Below are 23,085 nucleotides of genomic sequence, written 5' to 3'. Positions count from 1 at the left end.
CTTTGACCATTTCTCAATTGGGGAATGACTTGTATTCCTATATATTTGGCTCAGTTCCCTGTATATTTTAGAAATGAGGCCTTTATCAGAGACACTGATTGTAAAGATTTTCTCCCAATTTTCTGCTTCCCTCCTAATCTTTGTTGCATTGGCTTTTTATATAAAAACATTTCAATTTAACATAATCAAAATTATTCATTTTGCATTTTGTAATGCTCTCTATCTCTTGTGGGGTCATGAATTCTTTTCTTTTTTCATAAATCTGATAAGTAAACTATTCCTTGCTCTCCTAAATGGCTTATGGTATCAGCCTTTATTCCTAAATTGTGAACCCATTTTGACTTTATTTTGGTATATGGTGTAAGATATTGGTCTATGCCCAGTTTCTGTTCTACCATTTTCCAATTTTCCCAACAGTTTTTGTGAAATAGTGAGTTCTTAGCCCAGAAGCTGGATTCTTTGGGTTTGTCAAAGACTAGATTGCTATAGCCATTGACTTCTCCATCTTGTGTACCTATCCTATTCCACTGATCCACGACTGTGTTTCTTAGCCAGTACCAGGTAGTTTTGATGATTGCTTCTCTAGAGTACAGTTTAATATCTGGTATAGCTAGGCCACCTTCCCTAGCATTTCTTTTCATTACTACCCTAGAGGTTCTAGACCTCTTGGTCTTCCAAATGAATTTTGTTATTATTTTATCCAGCTCTGTAAAATAATTTTTGGTAGTTTAATTGGTATGGCACTGAATAGATAGATTAATTTAGGTAAAATTGTCATTTTTGTTATATTAGCACGGCCTAACCATGAGCAACTAATATTTTTTCATTTATTTAGATCTGGCTTTATTCGCAGGAAAAGTTTTTCATAATTATGTTCATATAGTGCCTGCGTTTGTCTTGGTGGATAGACTCCCAAATATTTTATAGTGTCTACTTTGAATGGAATTTCTCTTTCTGTCTCTTGCTGTTGGGCTTTGTTAGTAATGTATAGGAATGCTGAGGATTTATGTGGGTTTATTTTATATCCTCCAACTTTGCTAAATTTGTTTATTACTTCAAGTAGTTTTTAACTTGATTCTCTAGGATTCTTTAAGTAACTCATCATATCATTAGCTTCTAGCCTATCTTATGCAGAGACCTAATCATGTAGTTATCTCAAAAATTTTCAATGGTTCCATATTACCCATCTTGAAAAATTCAAACTTCTTTGCCCGGCATTTGGGATTCTCTACGATATGGCCATCACTCTATATTTCTAGGTTTTTTTAAATATACAATTGTGTATATGCACATGAATATGCACTAAATAATCTCACACATGTGTACACATGTATACATACATACATACATATATATAATTATATGTTTATACATGTGTGTATTCCATGCTTCAGTTAAACTTAATTATTCATTATCCCTTGAATACACTTTAGAATCTTCTTCCCTTGTCCTTTGGCTCATACTTTTCCCTCTGCTTGGAATGTCCTTTCTGTACTACTTTACCTATTAAATTCCTACTCATTCTTTAAAGACTAATTCAAATGTCACTTTCTCCATGATCTCCCCAGTCTAAAATGACCTCTTCCTCCTTATGACTTCATACAAATAATACTATCTTGTCATTTCTTTGGCATAATTAGAATGTGTTATTTTGTGTTATCTATATATATGTCATATTTTGTGACTAGACTATAAGTTCCATGAGGGTAGTAAATCTGGCATATCTAAACAAGCCATATCCCTCATTCCATGATATATGTCTCTACACATAAAGCTTGCCATACTAATTTTTATGAATTGAATTGAATTTCTATGCTACTCCCCTTTTGTCCTTACTAGATTTCTTAGCAAATCCTAATATCTCAGAGTTTAAAATGATTTCATAGACCATCTTGTCCACTACAAATTTTGTCGAAAAAGCCTCTCCCTCAACATACCTTTGCTTGAAAAATTAAAATGCTTATATATGCCTCTGCAGCCTCTACTCATTACTCCTTGATGTCTTCTTGGGCTAAGCAGAAGACAGTTCCCTCTTTCATTCAAATAATTAAAGAAAAGTACCATGTCTGCCTAAATCTTCTCTTCTCCAAGCTAAAAATCCTCATTTTTCATCTACTCATTCAGTGATATGTGTACTGCTAGTCAGGGCATGTTGTTTAGTTATTTTTCAGTCATATCTGACTCTTTGTGACCCTATTTGAAATTTCCTTGGCAAAGATACTGGGGCGGTTGGCCATTTTCTTTTCCAGTTCATTGTACAGATGAGAAACCTGGGGCAAACGAGGGTAAGTGACTTGCCCAGGGTCACACAACAGTGACTGAGGTCACATTTGAACTCTGGTCTTCCTAACTCCAAGCCTGGTGCTCAATCCACTGTGCCACCTAGCTACCCAGTGCTTGGCATATAGTATAGCATAAGATACAATCTCTATCCCCAATGAATTTATAGTCTAGTTTGGAAGCCAAAAACAGAACATAAAAAATAGATAATTACATACTACAATTATGGAAGACACTGTAAGAGCCTTGGGTATTTTGACAATATAGTCTGGAGCAGTGATGGAAGACTGCACAGAAGTGGTAGGGTTTGACTAAGTAGAGTAGATAGGGATGCCTTGTATTTATAGAGTTGGAAATTTAGTGCTTATAAAAATATATTGACTCAGAGCAAAATAATGCCTCATTGATTTGTGAGCAGGGGAGTAATGGGGCCCAAACTCTGCCTCAAGAATTTCAAAAGTTCAAAGAACTGCTCTGGTAGTTGTGTGAACGATGGATTGGAAGAAGACGAGAATCCACCAGTCCAGTTTGGTATTTGTTATGATATGCTAGGGAGAAAGCAATGAGGATCAGAATTAGGGTAGGGGTTATATGAGTAGAAAAAAAGGGGTGCTGTGGAGTTAAATTCAACAAGATTTGGTAACTGATCAGGTATGGAAACATGGTGAAGGCGTGGGGAGAGTCGAGAATGATGTACAGATCATCCAACCAGGTTACTGGAAGATTGGTGTACCCTGAACAGAAATAGGGAAGGATATAGAGGGAAAAATAATGATTTCTAATTTACACATGAAGAGTTTATACTAAGACATTGTGAGTGAGATGTTCAGCAGATAATTAATGATTTTCTGTAGAAAGATTATAGCTATGTATATAGACTTGGAAATTTATTGATTAGAAAAATATTTTGGCTAAGTATATTAATATGTATCCTTAAGGGATTTTGATTAACAAGGTGTCTTCCAAACGTAAATGTACATGATAAGAGATTTATTATAACTATGACCATGGAGATATCTATGTTAAATGATCTACTCATTATGAATATCAAGTGAGGCATAAGAGGGAAATGTGTGCTCACCAAAACTGCTTGCCACTGTTATGAAGCCTTTCTTCCATGGACAGTCCAAAAAAGAGTGACAGTGAGTTTCCTCTAAATGATTCTGTTTTGGGATGGTTTATCCCTATTCAGCGGGAATCCTATGTAAGTTCATCAACGAGATCAATGAACATTCAGCATAATTATCTATACAGGAAAAAACTAAATGGATGAAGAATGCATGTTGCCCAGATTATGGAATGTACCTATATAGGCAGCACATTGAGTTAATTTATTAATATATCTATCTTGATTAAACACTACAGATGGATTGTGAGGGGGGCCCAGAATTGAGAAATTAAGTACAGGTTAGAATGCAGTTGAAAAATTGTGCAGACAATGCCAAATTGCACCTTAAATTCTAAGTCTATCCTTTGCAACATCAGTGTTCTCCAAGTAGCATTGAATCATACCATAACCTTGAAAAGGTCAACATTGTATGTGACCTAAAGGATGATGGAGAGATGTATGATAATCAGTTGACTACAGTTTTGTACCAAGGAGTTACCTAGTCAGTCAGTAAGCATTTATTAAGTGCTTACTATGTGCCAAGCACTGCAAAGTGCTAGGGATACAAAGACAGGCAAAAACAGTCCTTGCCTTCAAGGAGTTTACGATGTAATACACAATATACAAACTATGTACATGCAAGATATGTTCAGGATAAATTGAATGTAATCTCAGAGGGAAAGTATTAGAATTAAGGGGGACTAAGTAAGTTTTCTTGAAGAAACTGTAATTTTTGCTGAGACTGGAGAGAAGTCAGGGAAGCCAGGAGACAGAGATGAAGAGGGAAAGCCTTTCAGTCATGGTGACAGCCATTGAAAACACAGTTAGGAGATGGAGGATCATGTTAAAGGGACATCAAGGAGGCCAATATCACTGTATCAAAGGGATATTGTGGAGGGGGGTAAAGTGAGAAAATTAGAAAGATAGGAGGGGCTAGATTATGAAGGGCTTGAATAACCAAACAGAGGCTTTTGTGTTTCAACCTGGAGGTAATAGGGAGCCATTGGAGTTTATTGAACAGGGACATAGTCAGAACTGAACTTTAGGAAGCTCATGTTGATAAGTGAGTAGTGGATGGACTGGAGTGGGCAGAGGTAATATAAAGGATATAATCTAGGAAATATATGATTGGAAAATGAAGTAGCCAAGTCATGTTGAAATAACAAGAGATAATAAGGAATGTTAAAAGTCCTAGAGGAAGACCTTTGGCATGTTGGATAAATCCTCTATTGAAGATAACAAATAAATTTTTAAAAAGTCTTATTAGTTTCTGCTTTTTCCTGGATGATACCTGATAATCATACAGAACAAAAAGGGCATGAATGAGTTTTGATTTACACCTTTGGAGAAAGTAACCACATCAATGAAGCCACACTACTGAACTTTAGTCGTATAAGAAATTTTCAACTACACCTCATGCTAACAAGAATATTTTAAGCAGCAGGCATAATAGGAGTGCAAATTACTGAGAGTCCTGATGGTCTCAAAATAAATGTGATATTAAAACAGTAATATCAGTATGTAAAAGACCATCTACAAAACCTCTATTTGCAATTTAAAATATTTTTGTTACTATTGCTCAACATACAAAGGGGACTTAAACCTATTTTTCTCAACAATGATTTAGTTAGTGGCTTTGTGTTGAAGTGTATTATGCTTTTCCTAATTTTTTTACATTGAACTTTATCAATGAAAATACATTCAATTTTTCAATTTTCAAGGCTAAGTAAATAGGATATTTTGAAATATCAATGCATTATCATTAAAATATTTAGTCACTTAATAAACATTTATTTTGTTTTTATTTAGTAATTTTTCAATCATCTCCAACTCTTTGTAACCCCTTCTGGGGTCTTCTTGGCAAAGATAATAGAGAGGCTTACCATTTCCTTCTCCAACTCATTTTACAGATGGGGAAACTGAAGTAAACGGGGTTAAGTGACTTACCCAGGGTCACAGAGCTAGTGAGTGTCTGAGCTCAGATTTTAAACTCAGGTCTTCCCGACTCCAGGCCTAGTACTCTATCCATTGTGCCATCTAGGTCAAACATTTATTTATTATATATTATATATCAAAACACTAATTGGTCAATTAATATAGCCTATCTTTGGTGATTTTAGGACTGGCAATTTACTAATATTTACTTTTTACTCTAATATTTATAGATTTATTTTGTTGTGATTTTGTTTTTTGAAACTAAATGTTAAAAACCAGGTATAGAATTGAATTTGCAAGTTGTAAGCTGTAATATCATTTCCCTGATTGCTACTTACAGTTCACATAAAGCCCTACATATATATTATAAGTCTCTCTGTGTAAATTTCATTTGGTAATTAAAGCTATAACTTATAGTTTTAATATTACATTATTGTATTTTAAGAGCTTATTGGTTTCTGCTATTTCCTGGATGGTACCCGAGGTATGCTAAACTAACATAGATTAGCCTTTCTTACAGCTCAGATGCTTTGTACACTAAAAAAAAGGTACTACATCCTCTATTAACATTCATGCTAGTCCATGGTCTGGCATTTGGGATTAAATATCCATACATTTTCTTTAAATGCAACATAGAGACATGTCTTACTAGATAGAATGAAGGGAACATCTATGCCTAAAAGTGAACTTCAGCAAATGTCTGCACACCAAGAACTACTGTTAGTAATTTCATTAATTATAGTTTTACATATAAATATATATATGTCACCTAATATTATTTAGCTAGCTGGCATCTTTTATTTGTCCCCCCTCTTTCCTCCTTTTCAGGACAAGAATTTTAGAAGGAGCCTTTTCTACCTCTACTTCTGTAATGTTGACTCAGCTTTCAATCCCTTGGAAGCTGGCCTTAGTCCTCATCACTCTACCCAAACTGCTTGCACCTAAATTGCTTATTTGTTATCAAATCCAGAGGTCTTTGAAAGGTTTTATACTTCTTGACCTTTCTTCAGCACTTGACCTGGTTGAGTATCCTTCTTTCTTATTATGCTTCCTTTCCTTGGCTTCGGTGACACTGAACTCATCAATAGATATTCTTTCTACACAATGAGTTCATAGGTCTCTTGATTCTTTGACCCTCTCCTACTCTGTATTCTGCGCCAATTCTTCATTCTCTTCTCACAGCTTCTATGTAGGTATCCCAAAACTCTGACCTCAGTCCTTTCCTCTTCTTTCTCTCATGATATCATCATCTCTCATATCTCCAGTTATTCCCTCTATGCAAATGAATTTCAGATGTATTTTTCCAATCCTGACATCTCTCCGGTATTAGATTCTTGCATTTATGATCATTTGCTGGACACATCTACCTAAATGCACCATCACCATATCAAATTCAGCATTTCTAAAACTGAACTGATCCTTACATGACATGTTCAGGATCCAGAAAGAGTTTTACAGGCTAGGACATTGTAACTAATCTAACATGACATGTCATCAAGATAAATGTCTTATATTTGGGTTCAAAAAATCAATTTCTCAGTTTTATAAGTAAGAAGATAATTATAATTTGTGTAAAAGAAAAACACCTGGGAGTCTTCAACTTACTCTATTCCTTTGCAAAATCACATCTGAGACCCTGGTTTCTTCTTCTAGAGTAGTAGGAATTATTATCTCAAATCATAAAGGCACGAAGTAGAGCAACTCTCTAACAGGGGAAGCATCCCAAACTATCCAAAAATATTGGACTCAGGAGTCAGAAGACCTGGGTGTTGTTTTTTTCCATTTATATGAAATTATATATATTAAAATATATATAATATAAATTATATAAAATTGAGTAAGGTACTTCACTTCTCAGGGCCTCAGTTGTTCATCTGCATCTTATTTACCATTGCTATGAGTCTCTCCATTTTCCTTTGGATTACCTGCTGATTTTCTTTTTCAGAAACTATGCGATTTTTGCCATTTTTGAAGTGGTGTTTCTTTGATTTGGACTTTACCTTAAATTTCATTGGTGGAGGGAGATCCTGATATGAGTCAGGATAAATGGATAATTAAAAGAATAAACTCTTAGCAATTTGTCTACAGTTTCTAGTTTTAGGAAATGGCTTTTTATCACTGAGTAATTTCTTTTTTTTTTTCAAAAGGCAGAAATTAAGGTCTTTATTTCAAAATCTGAGTTATGCTTGACTGCTTTACCGAGTGCCAATGGTCACTTGCCACACTTGTACCAAGTTGTCTGTGTATCCAGCAAAGAGAGTCTGGCCATCAGCAGTCCAGGCTAAGGAGGTACACTGGGGAGGCTCGGCCTTGCTGCTAGTGCTGATCACTTCTTGCTCAAGCTCATCCACAATGATTTCGCCCTCTAGGTCCCAGATCTTGATGCTGGGCCAGTGGCAGCACAGAGCCAGTAGTGATTGGGGCTGAAGCAGAGGGCATTGATTATGTCACCACCATCCAGAGTATAGAGGTGCTTACCCTTATTGAGGTCCCACAGCATGGCCTGACTGTCCTTGCTTCCAGAGGCACAGGGAGAGCCATCAGGAGAAACTGTAGCTGTGTTTAGGTAGCCTGTGTGGCCAATGTGGTTTGTCTTCATTTTACAGTTGGCCAAGTTCCAGATCTTGACCAGCTTGTCCCAACCACAGAAGACAATGATGGGGTTGCTGCTGTTGGGTGAAAAATGGACACAAGACACCCACTCTGAGTGGCTCTCATCCTGCACAGTGTATTTACAGATACCCAGGGTGTTCCACAGCTTGATAGTCTTATCCCAGGAACCAGAGATGATCTGGCGCTTGTTGGAAGAGAAGGCTACACTCAGCACATCCTTGGTGTGACCAACCAAGTGCCTGTTGATAGTGCCAGTTGTGAGAGCCCACAGTCTTAGTGTGCCATCCCAGGAGGCTGAGAGTGCAAACTGGCCATCAGAGGAAATGACCACATCACTAACAAAATGGGAGTGACCCCTAAGGGCACACTGGGGGATCCCATAGTTTGTCTCATCTCTGGTTAGCTTCCACATGATAATGGTCTTATCTCGGGAGGCTGACAGGATCATGTTGGGGAACTGGGGAGTCGTGGTGATCTGGGTCACCCAGACATTGTGGCCTTTAAGGGTACCCTGAAGGGTCATCTGTTCAGTCATGGTGATGAGCCCTCGGTGGATCACTCTAGGAGGAAGGAGGGATCCAGATTGCATGGAGAGAGAGACCAACTGGCCCTCCCTCACGTGAGTAGCCCCGCAAGAAAAATAAAAAAACTCATTGAGTAATTTCAGTAGTGTGTGACTCTTTGTGATTGATTTGGGGTTTTCTTAGCAAAGATACTGTAATGATTTGCCATTTACTTCTCCAGGTCATTTATAGATGAGAAAATGGAGGCAAACAGGGTTAAGTGACTTGCCCAGGGTCACATAGCTAATGTGTCTGAGGCTGGACTTGAACTCAGTAAGATGAGTCTTCCTGACTTCAGGCCCAGTACTTTATCCACTGTGCCACCTAGATGCCCCAGGAAGTGGTTTGGCTATACATTAATACATTGTTAGTGGAACTACAAATTAGTACTACCATTCTGGAAAGCAATTAGGAATTATGCTGGTAAAATAACTAATATATCCCATACCCTTTGACCCATACCCACTGACAACATGAAGGCTCCACATAGCCCAAAATATTTAAAGCAGTATTTTTTGTGGCAGCAATGAAGTGAAACAAAGTATATGCTCAGCAATTGGAGAATTGCTAAAGAAATTCTGGTACATGATTATGATGGAATACTACTATGATATAAGAAATAGTAAACTTGATAAAAACAGAGGAAGAAGGAAACATAAGAAATGATACAAAGTGAAGTAAGCAGATCTAGGGAAACAATATACACAGTTATTACAACAAAAACAGCATCCACAAAAGAGTTTAAAAATTAATGTTGTAAAATTATAAAGAACTCATTTCTTCCCAAAGAAGAAATATAAGAAAATACCTCCTCGAGCTCCTTTACAGAAATAGGGATGGGGTCCATATAACATCATTTTTAATGTATTAATTAGTTTTTTCTGGATTCTTCATTCTAACTTCTCATTTTTATTCTGTCTTAATTTTTTAAGTTGTATTTATTATAAGCATTAGATTTTGTTTTTCCCCTTATATAATGTCTTATTCCTTTCCATTTTATTGGGTTGTTTAATCCATTCACATTTAAAATATGAAAATTTGAGAATCAGGTTTATATTTTCCCCCATTTTCTCTAATATATTTTTCTTAGTTTTTTTTCTTCTGCTTATATAAAGATAATATGTTGTTTTTTTGGAGACAAATTAAATTGTTTTATCTCTTGCACATCATTCCTATTTGGGGAGACTTAAGTGGTTGTGAAGACTGAAGAAAATGTGTAGGCCTCAATCACATTGGTCATGTGATCAAAAGTCCATTCAGCAGGATCTTGATTGATGTTTGTTGAATCTGATTGAATTTAATTCAGTAAAGAGTTGTTTCTCCCGGTAATACTAATACTACACCTTTAGGGAGTTATGAGTTAGTATTATGAAGTTATGAGTGAAGGAAGACATGTTGTTAATTTTTTGAAGCACATGCTTTACACCAACAGACAAAAGATCAAGAGGGGAAAAGTGGTGAAATGAATGGGAATTGTTTATTTCTTGGTAGATGCTATATAAATTTTAGTTTATTCTAAGTGAGTCATTTGTAAAATTATTCAGTGATATGTGTGCATATGTGTGTGTAAAAAAGGGGAAGACTATTTCATGCTCTCTTCTTTAAAAGTTCTTTCGGGTCTGTAAGTAATTTGTGCGTTCTTTGTCTACTTTGGATACTATCAGGGGTATTCACAGAGGTCTGCTCAATCATTTTCAGGTCAGGAGTTGGATAAAGATCAATAACCTTACTACAGGAAGAAATCTTCAAAATTGGTATCATAAAACAAAGTTTCCTTATGTAGTCTTTGCAATTTGAAAAGAAAATAAAATTTAAAAATAATGTTGTTGTCACCTGCTAGGATGAGGGATAATAGCCATTCCAAGCCACCCTAAGAAATAAATGTGTATATCTCATGCAACTCTTAACTGGGCAAGCAAATCACTGTGCTTGCCACCATGGTGCAATATACCTAAAATATATGATTTCATCAATGGTAGGCAAATCCTGGCAATCAGTCTTTGACTTTGTAGGTAGGTCCCATGGATTTGCCTGAGGTATGCAGAGGTTAAGTGACTTCTCTGGAGTCATACAGCTTAAATGTGCCAGCAGCAGGCATTTAACCCAAGTCTTCTTGGCTCAACAGCCTATATAGATCTAGTCCCTCTACTTACTGTGCCTCTACAATATGTCTAGAACAAAATTAATTTATTATAGTTAACCTTGGCAATTACTTACAATGTCAAAGCAATGCACTAATATACATTAGGAGATATTAAGCAAAATTATTCTCCTGTTGATTTTTTTTTGAAAGCTTATATTTTGCCCAGGCTTTGATCATAGTTTAACTATTAAAACAGAGGACTCAACTTTTAAAAATTTAGTGTTCTGTGAGCTCTTTAGGGAGTATTCTTCCTTGTAGAATACTGAGTCTGTGTTCTATATAAAAATCTTCAGACTACCCAAGCTCAATTCATTAATGTTAATTTAAGGTAACATAGATCGACTCTTTTTAAATATTCTGTAGTGGTGAAATTCTGCATAGTGACTAAGTCTAAAGTGACTAAGTCTAAAACTCCAGATAGCTAGAAGTATAAAAGATTACAATTATGTCAAAGTGTGATGTCTATTAACTAAAATGGTGTGCCCGGGTTACTTAAGTCTCCCTACAACAGAATTATCCACAGGCTGGGGGTGACCAGACTGTCTCAGGGTATCAACATTTTGAAGGTGTTCACAGTCTTTGATGCTCTTTAGCACCATAGAAACAATTGAGCTTGGTCCATGCTTAGCAAGCAGTCCTATTTTAGTTACTTAAAATAAGAAGCTAATAATTTCTAATTCCTAGTGGCTGCCTCTCTGGTGGCATCCTTCTTTGCCTAATAGGCCCTGCTTCCCCTACACCCTACTTCCCAACAATGCCCTTGCCACGTCCTGGGATCACTATCCAAGGAGGCCCAGCATTTTGGGTCTTTGTCACCTCTCCACAGGGTCATATGCCTCAGTGTCTCTTGCCTTTCTACTTTTTCCCAAACACGCTTAACTGAAACTGAATGTTTTTTTTTAAACGTAATTTGTAGTATCTCACTCCTCTTGTCCTTAATGCATTTTGGACTGATTACGATTACAGCTTTGTCTTTCAGTGCTTCTTCATCCTGGCTTCTTTCCATTCCTCTACCACAAAGAGCACTGTGGCTCATTGGGGAAAAGAATTGACAAATAGTCGATAGTCAATCATGTGTAGCATTTGTGAACTTCCTTCTGTGGACCAGCCACCATGCTAAGCTCTGGGGAAGCAAACTAGAAGGCAAAAAAAAATCCCTCCTCTCAAGGAGCTGACGATCTAAAACAGGAGACAAGATGAATTATAAAGACGCACACACAATATTCAGTCAGAGGTGCCAGAACTTACCTTTAGAGGAGAAGGCAGTATGGGTTAAGAGGTCTGATACAGGCCTCCTTTAGATGTTAGTGGTTCCACTGAGTCTTGAAGGAAGCTAGGAATTCCAAGAGGCAGAGGTGAAATGGGGTGGTATTCCAGACACGAAGGACAGCCAGGGCAATGACTGCAAAGATGCAAAATGATGCAAGAGGAATTGTTATGTGTAATGAACAGCAAATAGAGCTATGTTGCTAGATTATAGGGAACATTTTTTGTTGTTGTTCAATCTCTCAGTTGTGTCTGACTCCTCGTGACCTGGTAGACTACATCATGCCAGTAGTGTTCGTGGGGTTTTTCTGGAGTGGTTTGCCATTTCCTTCTCCGGTGGATTAAGGCAAACAGAGGTTAAGTGATTCACCTTGGGTCACATGGCCAGGCCTCATTTGAATTCATATCCTCCTGACTCCGTGCCCAGAACTCTACCCGCTGAGCCACCTAGTGCCCTCCTATAGAGAGCATAGGGGAGAATATATGAGAAGACTGGAAAGAGAGGAAGGGTAAATTTGGGAGAAAATTAAACTTCTCACCCTGTATTCTACACATGGTATGGCACCTTGCATGTAACAGATGCTTAGTAAATGTCCATTGAGTTGAATTGTTTCTGCTTTTTCTATACTGGATTAACTCAATTTCATCTCAAGAGAAGCCTTAAGAAAACAGCTGTTTCTTTAACGTTTTCATTTAAGCTGCTAATTTCCATGGTTGTTTCCTCTTAAGGATTTGCTGATTGTCTCAAATATCCATGCTTCCATACTATCAAGGGCAGTTTTTCAAAGGATATTTGTTTTAATGTCATAGAAATGAATGTACATTGTCCACACCTTACATTGAGGCTATGGAATACATCACTGGAGTTGCCAGAAAGGTACTACCAAGGTGTCTATTCATTGGAAGACGAAGAATGCATATTTCTAGAGACACAAAATTCAAATTAGTTTACTCCTGGACAATTTATTTTTCTTCAAAGCGTTAGCCCTTTATTATTAAGAAGAAATGATTAATATACTACTACACATCTGCTTTGTATCCCAGGAGATACTGAAATTAAAAACCTTTGAGCAATAGCCAGAAGACACCCTTTTTAATCTTTGTGAATTGGAAAGATACCCTTCATGGAAAGCTCTTAGTTTTATAATTAGTATGACTTATTGCTTTTCTAGCCCTCCAGTCCCACTTTATAGCCACGGTGAGGGATAACAGTGTCATGTACACAGATTAAGAATTTAATCTGCTTGTTTACTTTCCCATTCTAGCCTGTTAGCAAATGTTGTCATTGACCCTATTGTGAATTTGATTGTTAGTATCTCATTCGCAGTGTCCAATATGACAGCAATCGGTGCTATTCTGAGATGGCAATAATCTTATTATTAGAGTAAGGGAGAATCAATTGCCACCCAATGGCCTAAGTAGTTTTGCCTATAAATTAAAAATGTGTATATGTGAAAAAATAAAAAAATTCCACTTTCTTTAAAGCCTAGTATTCAAGAGACCATATTCACAAAACAGATACACTTGGATCTGGACTTTTTGGTATTGCAAAAGGACCCTATCTTTTAGGGAACAAATTTACAACTATATTCACACTAAATGTTTCTAGAACACTTAAATATGATTCAATTTCACAAACGTACAAAGGGTTTCCAAACCATCTTTCAGATAAATAGCTTTGTTTTCCTATCATGGAGAGAGCAGGAAAGATATGAGGAACAGACCAGATCATAGGGTAAAAAAAGAGAACATGAATCAAAACATAATGATAGCAAGAAGAAAGAAGAGGGGAGAAGAGGTTGTTGATACTCTGAACACATTGTCCTCAATATGTCTGCTACTTTCTGTGTCAGTTTGCAGGCTTATAATAATAGTTGGCTGTAGTACCTGGAAACTGTTACTAATCCCTACCTCCTGCTGCCGATTCAGTGTTCACATGAGATTGGTTCATATCCTCTCTGCTTATAATTTGTTAAATCAGACATTACAAAACCATAGAAACTACTGCAGTGGCTTTATTGGACTACCCACTCCCCTCCTCATGCATATGACAGTACTTAAAAAAATCTTATTTCCATATTTGACTAGCTAGATCACGGATCTGATTCAGTATTGTCAATTTTTTATGCTCTTATGTCTCATAAGACTGAATAATTATGAGTTCAGGAAGCAGTAAGCACAACCCAGGTGTATCATGTTTTCCTGTTGCATACATTTACTGTGTATCACAGCACCTTCTCATTACTGGGTTATTAGCATATTGGAATTTCAAGTGGCTAAACTTTCATGTTTTGAGCACAATGCAGGGAAGGTGAGGCTAGGGGTGGGGTTATTGTTGTTGGTGATTTCTCTAATTTACCCAAAAGCCGTGGTCATAATGCGATGTGAAAAATTTTTTTGCTTATTGTGACAAATATAGTCCTTTGGGCCAAACTGATTTCCAAAAAAAGGTGTGTGTTAGTAATCTGATACTTGACAGCATCAGATGCTAGAATAGATAAAATGAATTGGAGGTGCTTTTCTTATTTCCAGGAGCAAATCCAGAGTACTGAGGTCCAAAAATGTTTTACTTTTATTTGATCTTTCTTTGCATGTCTAAGAGAGAATAAAAAATTAGTTTAGGAATCAGTAGGTATTAAATCTCTTACTGTGTTTTTTCTTTAGAAAGAGATTCCAAAAACTTGAAAAGAAGAAAAGGCAGCTTAGAACACTTATTGAACCAAAGACATCAGAAGTACATTTTAATAGAAACTCTTGGACTTGCATATGTGTGAATTGAAAGAGCGTCCTTGGATCTTTAGTTAAAATGTTTCTAACCACCGAAGCTCCTATTAAGACACTGGAATGGGAACAGAGAATCCAAAGCATCATCGTTATTATTTGGCAATACTTCCTATTGCATTGTCCTTTGGAATTGCTTTTATTAATTATTCATGCTGGCAAACAGCTCTCCCACCACTCTTTTGGTTGTACTCTGTGCCTCCCAGCGACTCTGGGTCTTTATGAGACTTCTTCAGCCCAACTCTTAACTTCTTTATTCCCTCAGCAGTTCTTTCTCTCTGCACTTTGGAATGGGGAAGTTGATATTAGCCCCCAAAGCATTGGAGTCCAAAGACATTTTTCTTTTTGTCTTTTTTCTTTCTAATCTGGTTTTCCCTTTCCCACAAGTAGGGAAGGCTTTTTTTTCTGGCAGGTCTCTATGTCTTTCTGCTTTGCTGTAGCCTCCCTGTTGCTTTAGGGCAGCCTCACAGATCTGGCTGCCACCTTTTTCACTATTATAGTCTCTTCATTTCAATTCTCTTAGCTCTTGCTGCCACCATCAATTCTGTTTTTATTATCCCTCAAATCTTTTTTTCTGTCTTTCTTCCTGTACCTTCCCTTTCACTTAGTGTACAGTACTATGGGAAAGAACCCAAAATGGCACTTGTGTGCCTGTGCAATTAAAAGCAATGCTAATTATACGGAAGAGTGCCACAATGACATTTTATTAGAATGATTCAAGGAAGTGAAATGTGGGAAGTAAAATGGACTAACATGCAGGCCTTTGGCCCAGTAGAGTCCAGCTCTTTATTGATTTACTAAAGTAATTATAACAGTAAACATCTGTCATGACCCACAAATGCCTATGTTATTCCTAAATGGAAACCACTAATTGTTCCTAATTATGGAACATCTTATCTGCTATGTACACAGATTACTACTAAACACATAGAAATCATTTTTACCTTGCCGAGTGTTTTACAGGCATTTATATTTACTTTCTCTTGCAGCAACCTCTGAAAATGACCATTGTTGGAATATTGGAGCTAAGAACCTCTACTGTATTGGGAAGCTCAGTGGACTAAAAGTCAGAAGATCTGGGTTCAAGTGTTGGCTCTATGCCTTTCTAGATTAGAGCTAGAAGAATTTTTGAGATCATTTAATTCAACTCCCTTTTTTACAGATTAGGAAACCAAAGCCAATAGAGTTTACATGACTTACCTAAGATCACATTCATACCTTCTTTTCTCCATTCACACAGCCATCACCCTAATTCAGGATCTCATCATCTCTCACCTGGACTCCTAATTGTGTCCTTGCCTCAAGGCTCTCCTCATTTCAATCCATCCTCCACCCAGCTGCCAGAGGTTATTCTCCTAAAGTACAGATCTGATTGTGTCATCTCTCCTCCATTCAGTAAGCTCTATTGGCCCCCTCTTAGCTCCATGATCAAATATAAAATCCTGTATTTCATATTTAAAGTCCTTCATCACCTGGCTTCTTTCTCCCTTTCCAATATTCTTACAACTGACTCCCCTTTAGTCATCTGACAGTTCAGCTACACTCACCTCCTTGCTGTTTCTCATACACAAAACTATATCTCCTGACCTTTGCACTTGGTGTTCCTCAAGTCCAGGATACTTTCTTTCCTCACTTCCGACTCCTACTTTGCTTTTCATTCAAAAAGCAATACAAATCCCACAATCCTCTACAGAAGGGACATTTCCTATGACATTAACAACTATGAAAGGTGAGGTGAGTGAGTCAAGAGCCGTGGATTCTTCCTATAAAAAGTAAAACTATGTTGTTTAAAATGTAATTTACTAAGGAGAATACTACATTTGGAGAATATTGCTAAGAGGGATTTAGCTCAGTGGGGTTTCCATATTTGTGCTACTACAATACTTTTTAAAATTCTTGAGGACTTCCGAACTATTGTTTAAATGGATGAAACATTCACAATTTCAGTTTAGATTAAACTTCATGAAGTTAGACATTGCCTATGTATATCATGATAGTGAGTTGAAATGAAGTATAATAATAAGGTTTTTTACTTCTTATCACCCACATTAACTATAACTAATATCCTGTATGCATTCAGGCCAAGTATTCATCACCAATGTGAAACAAGTGATTGAGATATTTGCTCTTACAATCTATTCAGATCCCTCTAGAGGCCATTGTACTATTTAATTAGGTAGGTGTCAGTATTATAAGAGGCACAAAACTGATGGGGTTTGTTTAAGAAGAATTGAATTACCTCAAATGGAGTAGAATAAAGATTTATCCTAGTTTACTTGTAACCTGACATTACTTCTGATTTCACTAAGATAGATATTATTTGTAAAGTAAATAGTGGACTTAATGGAATGGAAATGAGTTTGTAACTGGTTAATTATAAAAGGATGGAATTTGAGTGATACCTACTGAGTCATATAAAATAATACCAGAATTAGTAATATAGTAGTTTCCTTCCTTTGTTGTCTCATTGTATAGAGTAAAAAAAGAATAATAGTAACTGATATATATATTGCTTTAAAGTTTGCAAAGTATTTTATATTTATCTCCTTTGAGCCAAACAACAACCTTCTGAAGTATATATTACAGATATTATTAAAAAATCCTGATCCTCTTTTTTTTAAAAGAAAAAGAAACATATTATAAACTTAAATATTAAAACAAATACAAAATAAGAAAAGAAAAACATGTGCACAGCAGAATGTAAAAGAGTAGTCAAAATATATAGCAATAAATTTCTATTTCAAGAAAGCCTATGTAATAACTTAATTCTCAATGTGGTGAAGGCTAAAAGTTTCTTTGGGTGGGGGGAGTACAGGTGAAATGAAAGGGCTGTTGCATCACACCCTAATGCATATTGAACTTGTAATCCATTAAACATCTAGATCTTTTTTTAGTGGACTAGTTCTCTAGCAGTGCCCACATCAGCTTGTACCTGTGAAGTTGAGTTTTTGAAGCTCCCTATAAAATTTGTGATCCCTTCCTTTTAAATTTCACCTTACTAAATTTGACTCGGCATACTATTCTAGTTTAGGTCTTTTCACGTACTAGTACTGTAATTCAATGTGGTAGCTATGCTCCAAATCTTTGTGCCATATGAAGTTTTTTGAAAGAATACCATCTATTCTTTAACCAAGTCATTGACAGGAATGGAGATTAAACATTTTATTTCATTGGTATAGGAAATAATATCTGGGTGAGCAAACTTTCCACAACATGGGCTGACATCTTTTCTGCAGCTTGTGGTTCAGTGTCTTGCCTAGCATCACAGAGACAGTAAATGATAATAGTGGCACAAATGCAAATCATCCTGGTTTTGAGGACAGCTCTCTATCTACTGTACAGACCATGTGCTAGTCATTGATAAAAATGTTAAATGGTATAGGGCTCCTTAACACATATCCCTGGAATAATACACTAGGAAATACATGCCACATCCTTATTTGCTCACATTCATTGAGTTTCCATTTTGGTCCCATATCTTCATCTTGTCCATAAAAATAAAATAGTTTATCAAAAACTATATTCCCTCTTACATGTTTTTTTCCTGTTCTTAGATGATGATAATTGTTTATATTAATATAGAACTTTTAAGCTTGCAGAGTAACTGAGAAAATTATTTTATTTTATCCCCACAGCAGCCCTGAGAAATAGGTAGTATAAGAATAATTATCCCTATTTTATAGCTAGCGACAGGAGGGTGAGAGAAGTTAAATGATTACCCCATGTTTACACAAGTTAGTGTCAGGAAAGAGATTCAAACTTGGATTTCTGCTGTCTTCAAGTTTTTTTTTGGTTATACTATATTGAAATTATGTTCTTTTTTTCTTTTTACCAGCCTACTCCAGTTTAACATGCACAGTATATACATCCTAGAAAAACTAATAGCACTGGCTTTACATTCATTTCTTTCAATTAAGTGCCCTGAAAACTCCAATAATTCAATCTCATAACACAAGCACTTATTAAGTACCTACTATGTACAAGACACTTTGTGGTTTGCTGATTGATACATTTAAGCATCAGATATTTGTTGATTTTTTTATATGTAAGCCACTCTGCTAGGTATACTAAATACTGTGAGGGATGCAAAGATGTATAAGACCAAATTCTTGTGCTTCAAATTAATATCATGTTTACAAAAATTATCCTATTATCCCATAATCACATATATGTGTCATATATGTACTATCTCATGAACACACGTGTGTATTTATATTCATATGTAAAGGCATCTGGCACAATGGAAAAAATGCTAGACAAAGAGAAAGAAGACTTGGGTTCTAGTTCCTACTATGAAAATATTTTTGTGACTTTGGGTAAGTTAATTAACTATCCTATCTTTACCTAGTTTACTCATTTATAAGATGAAGATAATACAATTTGTAGTTCTTACTTGAAGGTCAGATGCCCTCCTATTAACTGATCATTCTTGTCAATGATTCCAAAATATTTGTTGCCATAAATATTGATTAATGCTACGTGGCTAGGAATTGTGAAGCACCAAACTCTAGGGAGAATTAAAAGTATAATGGGTATTGGAAGGATTCATGGCCCCTGTCAAGAAGTAGTGGGTAATCAACTCTGACTTGTTCATGAGAAGTGATACAGGAGAAGTCAGAAAGGACAAGTATGACTAGCAAGATGGTGACCCATCATCTTTTTTCAAAGAGGAGAAACAAATTGCCTACCTAAGCAGAACGTTGGTACCTACCCCTGGAGATAAAAGGAGAAAAAAAAGTCTTTTCACCTATGGGATAAATACTTATGGAAGACTTATGGGAAAACATGACAAGAATCAGATCTGATAAGATGTGAATGAAGTATGGAAGGATTGTTATCTTCCTAGCTGGAGTGAAGACTCACACAAGGAAAACACCCTGCACTGAAGTATACTCACCAGGCTGTGTGAAGACAGTGCTTTATAGACTCTAAAGGGCACTTGTAAACGCTAGGATTTGTGGTCATCGTCATTTCTATTCAGAGTATTGAGACACCATTAGTTCAAGTAACAGGAAATGGTTGGGGCAAGGGCAGAAAGTTGAGAGGGAGTCAGGTGATATCTCCCTCTGCAGAGTATCCTTTTGTCTCAGGAAGAGTCAAAGGACCTGGTTTAAATTCCAGCATTGTGACCTACCAGCATTGCTACCCCGGGCAAATCACTGCCTTTGTGAACCTCAGTTTTCTCATCTATAAAATGAATGATTTGGCAACAATGATTTCTTAGGATGTAAAGGATTCTAAGTGCTTTCTAAATCCTATGACTTTACTCATCACAGTCACTTAAGAAATACTTTTTGGAATGAACAAACCAACTGTTACCTTCATGAAGAACTACCTTGCCTTGCTTTTAGTTCAGTTGTTGACTAGAGGACAGGTAGCTTGATTTGTGTGCTTGGTTTATATAGCAAGAATGACTTAATTGTTCTGACTATTCCACGGGCCTACTGATTTTTGCATTGGAAAAAGAAGGTTCCTTTTAGTTGTTTCTTTCATCTTTCCTTCCTTGTTTGTTCACCCGTTTAGGAGCCAGGAGGATTGGGGAAGCTGCCTCTTTCAAAGATGACAGTCATATGCTCAATTCATCATAAGGCTATATTTACTATAGAAGCAAATTAACACCCTTCTCATGAAAATATTCAACGCAGTTTCTTGTCCTGGAAGCCTTCCCCAACCCCTCTTAATTGTACTGTCTTTCTCTGTTGATTACCTCCTATTTGTCAAGTATATAATTTTCTGTATATGTGTTTATTTGCATGTTGTCCACCATTATATTTAATCTCTTTCAGGGTAGGACTCTTTCTGGTTGATGGATGAGTGGACAACTTGTATGAATACATTTAAAAAGTTGTGTGTTAGATTATTTAAATTTTACATTAATGACACCAATAATGTGAATTAGTCCAATTTGCTTTAGAACCTTAGTTTGCTTAATCACTTGCCCATTTGTCAGAAGAGTATTAGTGTTGTAAAACTGTTCCCTTTTAGTAAGGTTTTAAAGTAATAAGATAAGTGAAATAATCAGTTAGCAAGCATTTATTAAGCCACTGCTATGTGCCAGTTACTGTTCCAGGCACTACAAAGCCAAAAATGAAAATCCGTGCTCTTGAGGACCTTAATTTTTTTTTTAATTTAGTTTTCAGCATTGATTTTCACAAGAGTTTGAATTACAAATTTTTTCCCCATTTCTACCCTCCCCCCCACTCCAAGATGGTGTATATTCTGGTTGCCCTGTTCCCCAGTCAGCCCTCCCTTCTGTCACCCCACTCCCCTCCCATCCACTTTTTCCTTCCTTTCTTGTAGGGCAAGATAAATTTCTATGCCCCATTGCCTGTATATCTTATTTTCTAGTTGCATGCAAAAACTTTTTTTTTGTTTTTGAACATCTTTTTTAAAACTTTGAGTTCCAAATTCTCTCACCTCTTCCCTTCCCACCCACCCTCCCTAAGAAGTCAAGCAATTCAACATAGGCCACATGCGTATCATTATGTATAACCCTTCCACAATACTCATGTTGTGAAAGACTAACTATATTTTGCTTCTTCCTAATCTATCCCCCTTTATTGAATTTTCTCCCTTGGCCCTGTCCCCTTTCGAAAGTTTGTTTTTGATTACCTCCACCCCCATCTGCCCTCCCTTCTATCATCCCCCCTTTTTTTATCTTCTTCCTCCTTTTTTCCCATGGGGTAAGATACCCAAATGAGTATGTTTGGTATTCCCTCCTCAGGTCAAATTCGATGAGAGCAAGATTCACTCATTCCCCCTCACCTGCCTTCTCTTCTTTTCCTACAGAACTGCTTTTTCTTGCCACTTTTATGCGAGATAATTTATCCCATTCTGTCTCTCCCTATCTGCCTCTTTCAATATATTCCTCTCTCATCCCTTAATTTGATTTTATTTCTTTTAGATATCTTCCCTTCATCTTCAACTCACCCTGTGCCCTCTCTCTCTCTCTCTCTCTCTCTCTCTCTCTCTCTCTCTCTATATATATATATATATATATATATATATACATACATATATACATACATACACATTCACATATACATACATATACATAAAGATATACACATATATATGCATATTCCCTTCAGCTACTGAGGTCTCATGAATCATACACATCATCTTTCTATGTAGGAATGTAAACAAAACAGTTCAACTTTAGTAAGTCCCTTGCAATTTCTTTTTCTTGTTCTTTTTTTTGATTACCTTTTCATGCTTCTCTTGATTCTTGTGTTTGAAAGTCAGATTTTCTATTCAGCTCTGGTCTTTTCACTGAGAAAGCTTGAAAGTCCTCTATTTTATTAAAAATCCATATTTTGCCTTTGAGCCTGATACTCAGTTTTGCTGGGTAGGTGATTCTTGGTTTTAATCCTAGCTCCATTGACCTCCGGAATATTGTATTCCAAGCGCTTCGATCTCTTAATGTAGAAGCTGCTAGATCTTGGATTATTCTAATTATGTTTCCACAATACTCAAATTGTTTCTTTCTGGCTGCTTACAGTATTTTCTCCTTGATCTGGGAGCTCTGGAATTTGGTGACAATATTCCTAGGAGTTTTCTTTTTGGGATCTATTTGAGGAGGCGATCGGTGGATTCTTTCAATTTCTATTTTGCCCTGTGGCTCTAGAATATCAGGGCGGTTCTCCTTGATAATTTCTTGAAAGATGATATCTAGGCTCTTTTTTTGATCATGGCTTTCAGGTAGTCCAATAATTTTTAAATTATCTCTCCTGGATCTATTTTGCAGGTCAGTGGTTTTTTCAATGAGATATTTGACATTGTCTTCCATTTTTTCATTCCTTTGGTTCTGTTTTATAATATCTTGATTTCTCATCAAGTCACTAGCTTCCACTTGCTTCAGTCTAATTTTTAAGGTAGTATTTTCTTCAGTGGTCTTTTGGATCTCCTTTTCCATTTGGCTAATTCTGCCTTTCATGGCATTCTTCTCCTCATTGGCTTTTTGGAGCTCTTTTGCCATTTGAGTTAGTCTATTTTTTGAGTTGTTGTTTTCTTCAGTGTATTTTTCAGTATTTTTTTGGTTCTCCTTTAGCAAGTCATTGACTTGTTTTTCATGGTTTTCTCGCATCCTTCTCATTTCTCTTCCCAATTTTTCCTCTACTTCTCTAACTTGCTTTTCCAATTCCTTTTTGAGTTCTTCCATGGCCTGAGACCAGTTTGTGTTTTTCTTGGAGGCTTTTGTTGTAGGCTCTTTGACTTTGTTGACTTCTTCTGGCTGTATGTTTTGGTCTTCTTTGTCACCAAAGAAAGATTCCAGAGTCTGAGACTGAATCTGGGTGCGTTTTTGCAGCCCAGCCGTATTCCCAGCCAACTAACTTGACCCTTGAGTTTCTCAGTGTGGTATGAATGCTTGTAGAGTTAAGAGAATTATGTTCCGA

At 36.5% G+C, this 23,085-nt stretch overlaps 1 protein-coding gene and 1 pseudogene across 2 annotated transcripts in view; one reads left to right on the top strand and one right to left on the bottom strand.

The window, feature by feature from the left end:
* Positions 1 to 23,085, top strand: part of SPAG16 (sperm associated antigen 16) — a 1,249,495-nt gene that overhangs the window by 525,284 nt on the left and 701,126 nt on the right. The window lies entirely within an intron of this gene.
* Positions 7,519 to 8,471, bottom strand: LOC118848132 (annotated as a pseudogene).

The sequence above is a fragment of the Trichosurus vulpecula genome, chromosome 4 (assembly GCF_011100635.1).
Source record: "Trichosurus vulpecula isolate mTriVul1 chromosome 4, mTriVul1.pri, whole genome shotgun sequence".
NCBI lineage: Eukaryota > Metazoa > Chordata > Mammalia > Diprotodontia > Phalangeridae > Trichosurus > Trichosurus vulpecula.
This window is presented reverse-complemented; position numbering and strand designations above follow the sequence as displayed.